At 33.8% G+C, this 12,871-nt stretch overlaps 1 pseudogene; it reads right to left on the reverse strand.

The window, feature by feature from the left end:
* Window positions 1-3,940: 3,940 nt before the first annotated feature.
* Window positions 3,941-9,673, reverse strand: LOC149558639 (MLP-like protein 423; annotated as a pseudogene).
* Window positions 9,674-12,871: the final 3,198 nt, after the last annotated feature.

The following is a 12,871-nucleotide window of genomic DNA, read 5'->3' on the forward strand; positions in this document are numbered from 1 at the left end:
ATGTTTAGAGTCACCAAGTACTTTGAAGAATCAGCCTCTTGAAGGCTTGGATACTGAAGCCAACACTACCTCTTTAGCATTAGTCCCTAAAACTCTTTCTTCTTGACACCAGTAGACTTTTAAATTTTTTTTGGAAAATAGTCCCACCGGGCGTGCCAAAAAATGTTGTCACTTAGGTTTGCACCCTTGTCCAAGGCCTATGTGTGAGGACAACCTAGTGAAACATGGAGAAAACCTCCAAGCTGTGGGACTTGAACTGCGAGGTTGAGTCTCCGGAGAAGGCTGGCGTCCTCTTGCTATCAGGGTGCACCTAACTGCTCTTGGAGAGGAAAAGGGAGAAAGAGAGCACGAAAGAAAATCTACCTAGTTCTAATCTAAGGAGGTGATGCCCCAAAATAGGGTGTTTGGGCAAATTCTCTGCCCATACATGCGCTACTGAACCAATGAAACTAAGGATATACACATCTAGACTTGCTTTCATCAAATAACCACATACAGATCAGAAAACCAAGATGAATGACACAAGGAAGAAGTTCACTTATATATCATTCATAGGCCAGTAGAGATACAGTCATGCGAATTACAGATTTCCACAAAACAATGGCACAGGCAAGGAATTCTTGCACTTTAATACCAGTGGCTGAAGGAGATAAATGGAGAATCAGATAGTTTAGAGGCACAGGGGAATTCACACTAGAATTGCAGAGCAAAACCAGAGGAAAAATCAGAGAGAAAAGTCCCCCTCAAAAAAACTACAAAATCTACCTTTATAGTTTAGGCATAACTGAGATCTTTTGCTGCTGAAGTGACCCTGTAGCTACCTGCCATTAAGTCCTACGGAGGACAATCATGGGAATCTAAGGAAAATTTGATCTTTGTTTCAATAAGTGTCCTGAGAGAATTGAAAACGGTGCCATCGATGTTTTGACTGGGTAGATGGATCAACTGAGATGGTGGAGTGTTCTTTCCCATTCTACATTCATTCTGGGTAGGTCGGGATTGATCATGAAGATCAGATCACACAACCAAATTGATTACCTTCCTTTCTTGGTACATGAATCAGCAGGATCAACGAGGTCAAACGGTTCCACATGCTGATTGGGCCACGCGGGCCAATCACATCTTTATGTTCTGCCACTTGGAAGTCCTCTATGGTTGACCTCCTTTTATTGAACTAACTGTGCCACCCTCAAAGTGTTATCATTAACTGTGGCAATTACAAACCTGACCGCGATGCTAACTGCCAGCCGTTAACTGTCAACCCTGGCCGAGCCAGCGAGACACGTGTCAGCAAGGCACTATGTCGCCATGGTATCCACCGTGCAGCTTTTAATGGTGAGATAGCGCCAACCGTTGATCGGCCTTAAAATTGAGATCGTGAAGACTCGTCGTATCACTATGTTGTCCTTACCCTGAGCCCATCATATCTGGCGCCACCTCAACAACTGCACCACACTCGAATGACACCTGGAGTACTTTGGTGAGACCTGGCCCTGCTGATCCATATGGCAGATGGGCATTATGTCACCATGGTATCCATCGTGCAGCTTTCGATGGCGAGATGGCACCTGTCGTTGATCTGAATCAATCTGACGGCAAGCAAGATAGATCATTCCCCTTAGTGCATCAATGAATAGGAACTAGCCACATACCAACTGTTTGACAGATCCTCACTGACATCTGACGGAGCATATCTGAGGCTCACCGGACACGTGGCAAGAGGGCATTATGTCGCCATCATATTCATTGTGCAACTTCTAAAAAGTGACATAGCATTGACCGTCGATCTGCTCTAATCCTATGGCTAGGACAGACTTGCCTTGATCCTATTGATCTCATTAGAAACCCTAGTCCCATAACACACGTGGTGACCCCACATTGGTCCACGTAGCATCATCCTAGTGTCTTGTACCACCTTGACCCATTCAGTAGCCTTTTCTCACAGATGTGGCATGTTCTGATTTTTTAGCGTGGATTGAGGACCCTTCTAACTGGGCAAACAGAGTATGGAATGGGACCCAACTTGTTTGCCTGAAGTTCTTTTTTGTAGGGACTTTCCGTTAGGTGCTATGTCGCTATCGAAAAACTTGTGAGTTTTTCGATGGCGACATAGTGCCTCACTAGCATTTCTCATCTCTGGCCCGTGAACTGAACGCCCGTCGTAAAACTTTCCCGGTGACGTAACCTGCCCGCCATGAAACCTTTTTCGTCGGGCGCTATGTCGCTATGAAGATTTTTCGACCAACACACGATAGCGACATAGCACCCACGGTGCCGTGGAACTTTTTTGACCTGCCAAAACATCTCTGCCCTGCAAGCTGGACCCACCGGATATGTGTCCTCTAGGCACCATGCCACTAACGTAAATCCCATGCAGGTTTCGATGGCGAGATAGAGCCAACCGTAGATCTTCTCAGATCTGGCGAAGGAGAACTTGCGGGCTGCAAAAAATATGTTATAAGGTTCGAAGCTTGGTAATTTAATATTTCCATGGGTATTTGACTATGGACATTTCAAAGGAGGGAAGGGCGAATATGAATTATGAATTTTGGCGGGAAGATCAAAATACAACAAATAGTTTTGGATATTTCAATAAAAATGTACTATTTTGGTACTTGTATTCTGAATAAAGAAGTGATCAATTCTCTTGTTTAATTATTCTTGTACTTTACATTCTACATTCTTTTCATTCTATAATTTGCATTCTTAGCAATTAAACACACTTAGTCAGTAGATAAAACATACTTAGTTCAACATATAACATAGCAATTTAGGACATATGTTAAATTTCTAATAGGAAGAAAGAAAGACCATAGATGTGAAAGAAAAATAATAAATAGACAAGAACAAAGATTAAGGAACAAAAACCTAATAAAAGATGCATGAAAAGATCAGAAATAATATGAAAGTAAGAAATAAGAAGAAATTATCAAAAAACAAAACAAAAAGACAAAGTTAATTCTAGCTAGAAATAGTATTATGTAAACCTACACTTGACAATATTTTCCTCTATTCTCCCTTCATGTGCCATAGTTGGATATTTACAACATGGTACAAAAATACATCAAATCATAAAGAAGAGGAATTTTTTCAAGCACTGTTTGAAAAAATGTCTCCAAGAGATGTCATTTCATAGACTCTAATGATTGTAGGATGTGTGCAAAATTCTTTTATTGGAAAGGCTTTGGAACCATTCAAGGATTCACATTACACCTAGAATTTATCATTGCATGCATGTATACGATAAACTTTCTTTCTGGGGCCAATTATCTTGATAACATGTAAATCACATATGAACACAAGTCTAGGAGTATTTACAATGTGTGTTCTCTTGAAAATCAATCTAGATATAAGTAGCAGATGAATTAAAAAGATTCCTAGATGTAGTTGAACTGGAGGTCAAAATGGACTGGAAGCTCAATGTTATTGCTACATTTCCAAAAATTAATTAAGAGAAATTATAGTGAGATGCAAACTATTTCCATCATTTTAAACATTGAAAATATCCTTGTTGAGATTATTGCAAACTACATTAAATTATATGAAAAATATTATTTCACCATTACTGTGACATCGGTTAACATATATGATACTATCGATATAACCCTCACACCCTTCAAAGATGCATGTGCTAGTAATAATGCAAGTCAAATAGATCATGGAGAACACTCATACATTAATAAACCATTCAAAATCTCACACAGAGTACACCATCAAAGCTGATTTGGAACACAAAGCCATACAAGACAATATTTTCACAATGAATACATCACAATTTTTGATATAAAATATCAAGCCAATGTAGATCCCACAAAAACAAGGCTTTATAGAGCCTCAAACAAACAATTTTTAAAACCAACGAGTTATCTTCCCATTATACCACTAATCCATTGTTCGAGCCTTGGATCAATCATCGATAGAGATAGATAAAGAAACTAGGCTAAGCCACAAGAAGTGGGTTTAGGAGAAGATATTCTTCCAAAACCTTGAAAGTGTGTAGAGTGGTGTCCTTTGCACTCTCTAGGTGAACAACCTCACCTTCAGGAGCTAGCTCATACTCAATACTCCACTTTACAATGCAACTGCCTAAAGTGGCTTCAGGGCTTACCTTTGAAGTCAGCTTGTATGTCTTGTGCTTATTCATTAACTATCCATTCAACATGGTGTGGGTTGTGGTTATATTGGGCTCATCTAAGGATTCTATTCTCTCCAATTTGTATGTCTTATGGGTGGGCAGAGGCACACAAGAAAATATGAATGCAATGTGCTACGACACAATAAAAATTAATTGCATTTTATTACTCTTAGATTAATTCAAAATGGATACACAACACTCCCTTTTATAGGCAAGTTTGTAATCTCTAGAAATTTCTAACATTTGTTAACAAGACACTTATCTATAAAATTCTAGAAACTATTATAGTCAACACAAGCTAAACCTAAAACTAAACTTCTAGAAACATTTAATGATGGATTGGAGTAGAAATTAATATTTCTAACACCCCCCCCATAATTTCTACTATCAACTATTACAAAGCTTCTTTAATATTTACAACTCTCAGAGCCTCCTTCAAAATTTCAAACTGCACTTGTGGTAAAGCCTTAGTGAAGATATCTACAAGTTGCTCCTCTGATCTACAATGTTGTAGATTAATTTTTCTATTATTAACCAACTTGCTAATGAAGTGATACTTTGTATCAATGTTCTTTTTCCTCTTGTGAAACATATGGTTCTTTGAAAGTGCAACAGCAGACTTGTTATCACAATTAGGTCCATCTTGAGCTTGCATTAAGTCTTTCAAAATCTTTCACATCCATACTGCTTGGCATGTTGTTGTTGTTCCTGCTACATACTCTGCTTTAGCTAACAAGAGAGTTACTACAGGTTTCTTCTTTGATGCCTACACTACAACACCTTCCCCAAGATGAAATGCATATCTAGATGTACTCCTTCTATCCTCAATATTCCTTACAAAATCACTATCTGTATATCCAACTAACTAAAAATCATCTAAAGTAGAATATAAAATGCCATGATTCATAGTTTATACAATATATCTCAAAATCCTTTTTCTTGCCTGCCAATGTGAGTTCTTTGGTGAATCCATGAATCTAGAGATTAAACTTACTCCATACATAATATCTGGTCTAGTAGTAGTGAGATACATTAAACTTACTCCATACATAATATTTGGTCTAGTAGTAGTGAGATACATCAAACTACCAACCAATCTTTTGAATATAGTTGAATCAAAATCCTTCTTAGTATCTTCTCTATTTAATTTGTTGCCTATTACCATAGGTGTAGAAACTAGACAACAATTTATCAATCTAAATCTTTTCAAAATATCTTTTGCATATTTACTTTGGAAAATAAAAATTTCCTTATCATTTCGAGTAACTTCAATTCCAAGAAAATATTTCATCAATCCTAGATCTATCATTTCAAATTTGCTTTTCAATGTTGATTTGAACATGTCAATAGATAAATTACCTATGAAGATCAAATCATCAACATATAAACAAATAATCAAAATCTATCCTTGTTCATTAATCTTGGTATATAATGTAGGTTCACTGGTGCTTCTCTTGAATCCATTCTTCATCATGTATGAATCTATTGTGTTGTACCAGGCTCTTGGAGCTTGCTTCAATCCATAGAATGCTTTCTTCAACTTATAAACTTTTTCTTGATGTCCTCTTATTTCATATCCTTGTGGTTGCTACACATAGATTTCTTCATCCAAATATCCATTCAAAAATGCTGACTTGACATCCATTTGGTGAATGATCCATTTGTTTTAAGCTGCAATAGCTAATACTATTCTAATAGTATCAAGTCTTGCTACAGGTGCAAATGTCTCATTATAGTCAACTCCATATTCTTGTGAAAATCCCTTAGCAACTAACCTTGCCTTATATTTGTCTACATCTCCATTAGCTTTAGACTTAGTCTTATAAACCCATTTTACACCAATGCAATCTTTGCTATTAGGCAAATCAACTAATTCCCATGTATCATTTCTCTCAATTGATTCTATTTCATCATTCATTACATTAATCCATTGCATCTTCAAAATATATAGGATCTTGAGTGAATAAAGAAAAATTTGATTGCAAATCTAATTTACTTTCTTGATCATAAATCTCACTCAACCTTCTAGTTTTCTTGCTTGATCTCAGTTGTGCAAGTGCAGGGTTTGAATTATTACTTACTTATGAATTAGAAGATTCTCCATGCTCAACTTCATTTTCTAAGTGATCTCCTTGTGAACTTTGTGGTGGAGTTCCTTCTTGGTCACTTGGTTGATCCTCTTGATCTTCATGATCCTTTTTATCCTTCTCACCATATGATATTGTTCCAACACCTATAATATTTGTATCTATATTTCCATCCCAAGATTCATCCTCTTTAAATACAACATCCCTACTCACAATGACTTTTCTGGTGATAGGATTAGACAAACTATATGCCTTAGATTGCTCATCATAGCAAACAAAAATGCATTTGTCACTCTTATCATCTAACTTACTTCTAGTTTCTTTAAGAACATGTGCATATGCAATATAGCCAAATACTTTGAGATGAGAAACACTATGAATCTTACCACTCCATGCTTGTTGTGGAACCATGTCCCTCACAATCTTTGTTGGACTCCTATTCAAAATATAAACAACACAAGAAACTGCCTCAGCCCAATACTCATTAGGAAAATTTTTACCTTTCAACATGCTCCTTGCCATCTCCATTATTGTCCTATTTTTTTCTCTCTACAACACCATTTTGTTGTGGTGTGTAACTGGTAGTAAATTGCTTTTTGATTCCATGATCTCTACAATAATCTAAAATCTCATTTCACTTATACTCTTCTCCTCTATCAGATCTCAATACCTTGATAGGTAAACCACTTTATTTTTCAACAAAAGCCCTAAATTCTTTCAATTTACCAAAAGTTTCGGATTTTTATTTAAGAAAGTAAACCCATGTCTTTCTAGTAAAGTCATCATTAAATATTAAGAAATAAATGCTCCCCCCTAATGATGGCATTTTCTTTAGACCACATATATTCGAATGCACAATTTCTGAAGGTACCCTTGCTCTATATGATATCCCTTTTGGAAAAGTCTCTCTATGATGTTTGGCCATAATAAAACTTTCACATGGACATAATGATGCTTCAATTGGAGGTAAGCCTCTTACCATTTCCTTTCTTTGCAATAAAGATAATCCTTTGAGATTTAGATGACCATACCTCAAGTGCCATATCCATGTTTGATCTTGACTTGCTACCTTGAAACTTGCTAAAACTTCATTAGACATATTGCTCTTCATCCGAAGTAGAAACATTCTGTTATTTATCATTTCTACCCTTGCAATCACCATGTGACTACGAGGCATATCAAATATAGTGCACAAATTTTTCTCAAAAATAACTCTATAACCTTTTTAACTAAGTTGCCCCACACTTATAAGATTATGTTTCAAACTAGGTACAAAAATTATACATCAGAGATAGACTTCTTACCATACTTTGTTATAACATTGATTGTGCCTTTTCCACTCACTTCCACTATCTCATTATTTTCCAACTTTACTTCGGATTTAATTGATCTATCCAAACTTTCAAAAAACTCTTCATTGTCTGTCATATGATTGTTGCAACTACTATCTAAAAACCAAAAATCATTTTTACTCTCTTGAGCTACATTGCAAGTAATGAACAATGACTTAGAAGTACTCTCAGAAAACTTTGTATTTTGTTTACCCATATCAGCTTGTTTCTTTTTACACTCATTTGCAAAATGTCCAAACCTCGTGCAGTAATAACATTGAATATTTGATTTATCATACCTTTGTGATGTCCGGTTGTTATAGCTTCCTCTTGAATAAGAGTATTGATTTCTTCTTCCTCCTGAATCTGGACTCTTTTCTTCTTTTTGAAAATAATTTTTGTCTCTTCCTCTTCCTCTAAATCTAACATTTCCTCTTCCTCTACCTCTGCCAAATGTCATTTGTGTTTTGAATGCATTCTCTAGTGAATTACCATTATGCTTGTTCAACCTGTCTTCATGATTATACAAGGATCCAAACACCTCATCTATAGACAATGTTGTTAAATCCTTAGATTCTTCAATTGCAACTACAACATTATAAAATTTAGGAGGAAAACTTCTTAAAATCTTTTCTACAACTTTCTGGTCAGAAAGCTCATCACCATTCATCCTTACTTGATTAACCACATTCATAACATGATTTGAAAATTGCTCTACAAAGTCAAAATCCTTCATTTGTAAATTTTCAAATTCTCTTCTAAGTGCTTGCAACTTAACAACATTTACCTTACTTGTACCTTAATATGTAGTCTCAAGAATGTCCCAAACCTGCTTTGCTATAACAAATGGCTTAATTTTTCCAAGAACTGAGCCATCTAGTGCTTATCCAATAATCTACAAAGCTTTTTAACTCTTCTGCCTATTTTCATCAAGCTTTTTCTTTTGGTTAGCATTTAAAGTAGACTCATCTATAGGTTCAACATAACTAGTTAAGATTATATCTAATAACTCATAGGAATCAAATATAAGCTTCATTCTAAAAGCCCAATCATCATAATTCTTTCTAGAAAACATTGGAATTGAAGCCTGAAAACTCCTTGAAGCCAGCCTGATAGAAACTTATAAACAATATTAATAGATATAAGGAACTCTAAATAGGACAATAAGAAACTTACAGATCTCACAATACCTTTCTCTGCTACAATCCTCCTTATGCACAATCCTTCAAACACCTCTTCTTAACCAAGCTCTGATAACAATTTGATGGGTGGGCAGAGACACACAAGAAAATATGAATGCAATGTGCTACAGCACAATAAAAATTAATTGCATTTGATTACTCTTAGATTAATTCAAAATGGATACACAACACTCCCCTTTATAGGCAAGTTTGTAATCTCTAGAAATTTCTAACATTTGCCGACAAGACACTTATCTACAGAATTCTGAAAACTATTATAGCCGACACAACCTAAACCTAAACCTAAACTTCTAGAAACATTTAATGATGGATTGGAATAGAAATTAATATTTCTAACAATGTCACCAAGTGAAACCCTGTCAACATTTCCAAAGAAACAAAACAAGAATTATAATGTTGCTATCATGATTCAACCATTGATCTATGCGACACAGATCAATTTACAGGAGACTATCTTCCCCAGAATAAATTTTGAACTTTGCACTTTCGAACTTCAGATTATTGCCGGAAATTATTTTGGACGACTAGTAATCACCTTCTACCCTAAACAAAAGTCTAAAACCTTCTCCCTTGGTTTTGAAAATAATCATATTAACAATAAATCATGAACACAGAACATCATTGTTCAAAACGCTTAGACGATGTATTTAGAGACACGTCAAAATATGACAAATAAATATTTTAAAAGAGAGTATGGAAATTCTTAAATGACAAAGGACTTTGACGCTTTCATATACCTTCCCCATATTTGATGAGTCTAACACTGCCAGGGTTAATGCCATCTCCCTCGTGTATATCAATACTTTTGAAATGATTGGGCATCAGACTCGGAAATAGGTTTGCAAAATTCTCAAAGGCCTTCCATATTTGATTTGCAGGAACGTTCAGCTTGGCCTCCCAACTCAGAGTATGCGCCATCTTACTTCTTTACTAAACGTTCCGAAATGACAAAAGAAAAAGGATGTGTTTTAGTTGGGGCTAAAGACAGCCTTATATAGATATAATGTATACCAATAGGGCTAATAAGTCCACTTGCTCATATGACTATCGTTTTTTTTCAAACATAATTTTTGCTTTAATAATTCGCTGTAAAGTTGTCTGAATATGACATTTGCGGTACAACATTGCAGGATTGAAGGATTGTTCGGGCAAAACAGACGAGGGACACGTGTATTTGGCTTAAATGCTCAACAAAGTGAGAAGGCGCAATACGCTGTAGTTAATTATGGACCCAAAAGCATTTTGGCGATGGAAGTTTAGACTAAAGCCTTTTAAGAATGGGTCCACCCATCTTCTAATTTAATCCAACTGTTATGTCGTGCTTTTCTCCTTTACACTGGTTGGCTATTATAAATCCATATGATTTTGATTACCAATCTGATAAAAGTCTACCATTCTTTGGTTAGAATTCTAAAATCGATTATCTGTTCGACAGTTACCTTTCAGCTCTTAGACTGGTCGGCTATTAAAAAATCAATTAGATAAGCTTTCTGTGGGACCAGTACATTAGGGCCCATGCTTTCCATGCATGACTTTTTGTACTCTGACGCAGTCATGGCATGTGTGAATTAATTTTTTTTTAAAGATTGGATCTAAGTCTGGATTAATTGGTAAACTAGATTCAAATCTAAGACCTTCCATATAAGAGGCTCATAAACTTTTGCTTATACTTATATAAAAGTTAACTATTACAATTAGGAAACTTCATTTAATTAATGAATGTAAAATAAAATAAAGTCCTTATATTTGTTTTTTTATTAAAATTGAAAACATTGAAGACATATTATGTAAGAAAGTTTTTCCTTTTTACAATAATTTATTAGTAGAAGATTATATTAGTTAACAAAAAAAAACAAATATGTACATTGTATATAATTGAAATTTTATTATAATACTATGATTAGGATTATTTGGCCAATTTTTTATTAGTCTATTATGTTAATATTAGCATTATTTACTACTATAATATAAACTTTTAAATTTATCTTTATATTTAAATAATTTAAAAATTAGATGAACTAAATTTGTAACTGTATGTAATTTGAACTTTTATAATGGAAATGATGTTAAAGTTAAGATTATTTAGCACACTTTTTTATTATTCTATAGTTAATCTACCATTGTAAATAATAATTAGTAAAGATTTAATATTTAATATTTTATAATATATTATATAGTTATTTCAAAAATATGTTTAATAAAATATATTCTCTTTAGAATTAAAAAATTTGTGTGACCACATATATGATAATTAATAGGATAAAAAATTCCAACTATAATTAGAACTAAGGTTGAAATTATATAATTTTAAGGTTATAATTTCAAATAGGGAAATGGTTGAAGTGGAAGCTAATAGGTATCAGAGATTCAATTTATATATTATATTGTATTTGTCAATTATTAAATTAAAGTCTTGACATCTCTCTCTCACTCTCTCTCACACACACACACACAAACACACACACACATTTTCTTAAATTCAAAAGTAATGATTATATTTAATCTTATCTTTGATTTTAGTATTATATTCTTTCACATTCTTACACATCATATAACGAGAAATGAAACTATGATCATTTTTGATTTTTGACAAATGAACACAATAATAGTTAACTATATTATAAATTCATTTACATTTTTTTATTATAAAAAATTACTCTTGTATTCTAGTAATTTAAGCGAGTTTCTAATTTATATTAATTTTCTCATATTAAATTTTAAATCAAATTTGACATGTTTTGATCTATTTAAATTTAGAATGTATCGTGTGTGTGTGTGTGTGTGTGTGTGTGTGTGTGTGTGTGTGTGTGTGTGTGTGTGTGTGTGTGTGTGTGTGTGAGAGAGAGAGAGAGAGAGAGAGAGAGATAGAGAGAGAGAGATTATACTAATTATTTAATATATTAAAAAAAATTAGCAGTATCGCTACTTCAAAATATGTTTGGTGTCAAATTCAAATTTTTAAAAATTATTTGAATTATTCAATATTATATCTAACACATAAGCTTTAAATAATTATTTTAAATACCTAAGTATTTCTCTACATATTTTTTCATATATTTTTTAAAACATATGCATAAATTCTTAAGAGTATTTTCCTTATCTATACTTTTACATTTTCTATATCTATAAATCAATGTATAAGCTAATTTGGTAAATAATTCATTTAAATGAATTAAAAGAACAAAATAGTTAGAGCATCTAAAGGCTATTATTATGAGGAATACTTAATCTACATAAGAGATTACAAATGGAAATGAATGATGCCATTGAGTAATATTGTAGTTTGAATCTACACCAACCAATCACATTTGTTTCAAATATTTTGGATTTGATAAATGGGGAATCTATAGTCATGTTAAAAAATCTATTCAAAGAAATGATATACTAAATTTGTATTAATTTTTTAAATAGTTCATGTGACCTTTCCTACTTTTATATTTTGCATGCATGTCTATATAATTTTACTCTATTTATATTGATGAATCTAGAATAGTTTATCAATAAGATAAAAAAAAATTCGTGGACTAAAACTAATAATACTCAATGCTTCTAAAAACTAAGAAAATTATTAAACATTTAAATTTTCATCACCAAAATTAATAACTTATCAGTTACCTCCACTCACCATACATTCATTTCATTTTCCCTCTTGAAAACACTTGCCAGGGTGTCGAAGCCAACAAAATAGGGTGCATTGAAATAGTTTAGAGATGGTCCACATATAGAGGTTCCAACAAATTGAAGTTGTTTATGATGGTACCTAAGCTCTTCATATTTAAATTCAGTGTGTTTGTGATGGAATTTTACACTGGATATGATCTTTTGTAGACACGTGCAAGGTGAGAGATTATGAATTTGGCAAGAGTGAGGGGCTAAGAGAAACCAGGGATGGTTACTAGATCCCCAACAAAGCCTATGTGGAAAGAGAGGTGATAATGGAACAGCAAATATCCTAAATGGATGTACCACTATTTTAAGTATGCCCACTTTGGTCACAATCTCCTTGCTCTAACCCTGGAAGAAATCATTGATGATAAAGACCCTACAACAAGAGAGGGTGCAACATGTACTCATTTCCTATTATGGTTAGAATAATGAGCTCGAGGATTCTAGAGA

The sequence above is a fragment of the Cupressus sempervirens genome, chromosome 5 (assembly GCF_028749045.1).
Source record: "Cupressus sempervirens isolate cs-2001-9-10 chromosome 5, ASM2874904v1, whole genome shotgun sequence".
NCBI lineage: Eukaryota > Viridiplantae > Streptophyta > Pinopsida > Cupressales > Cupressaceae > Cupressus > Cupressus sempervirens.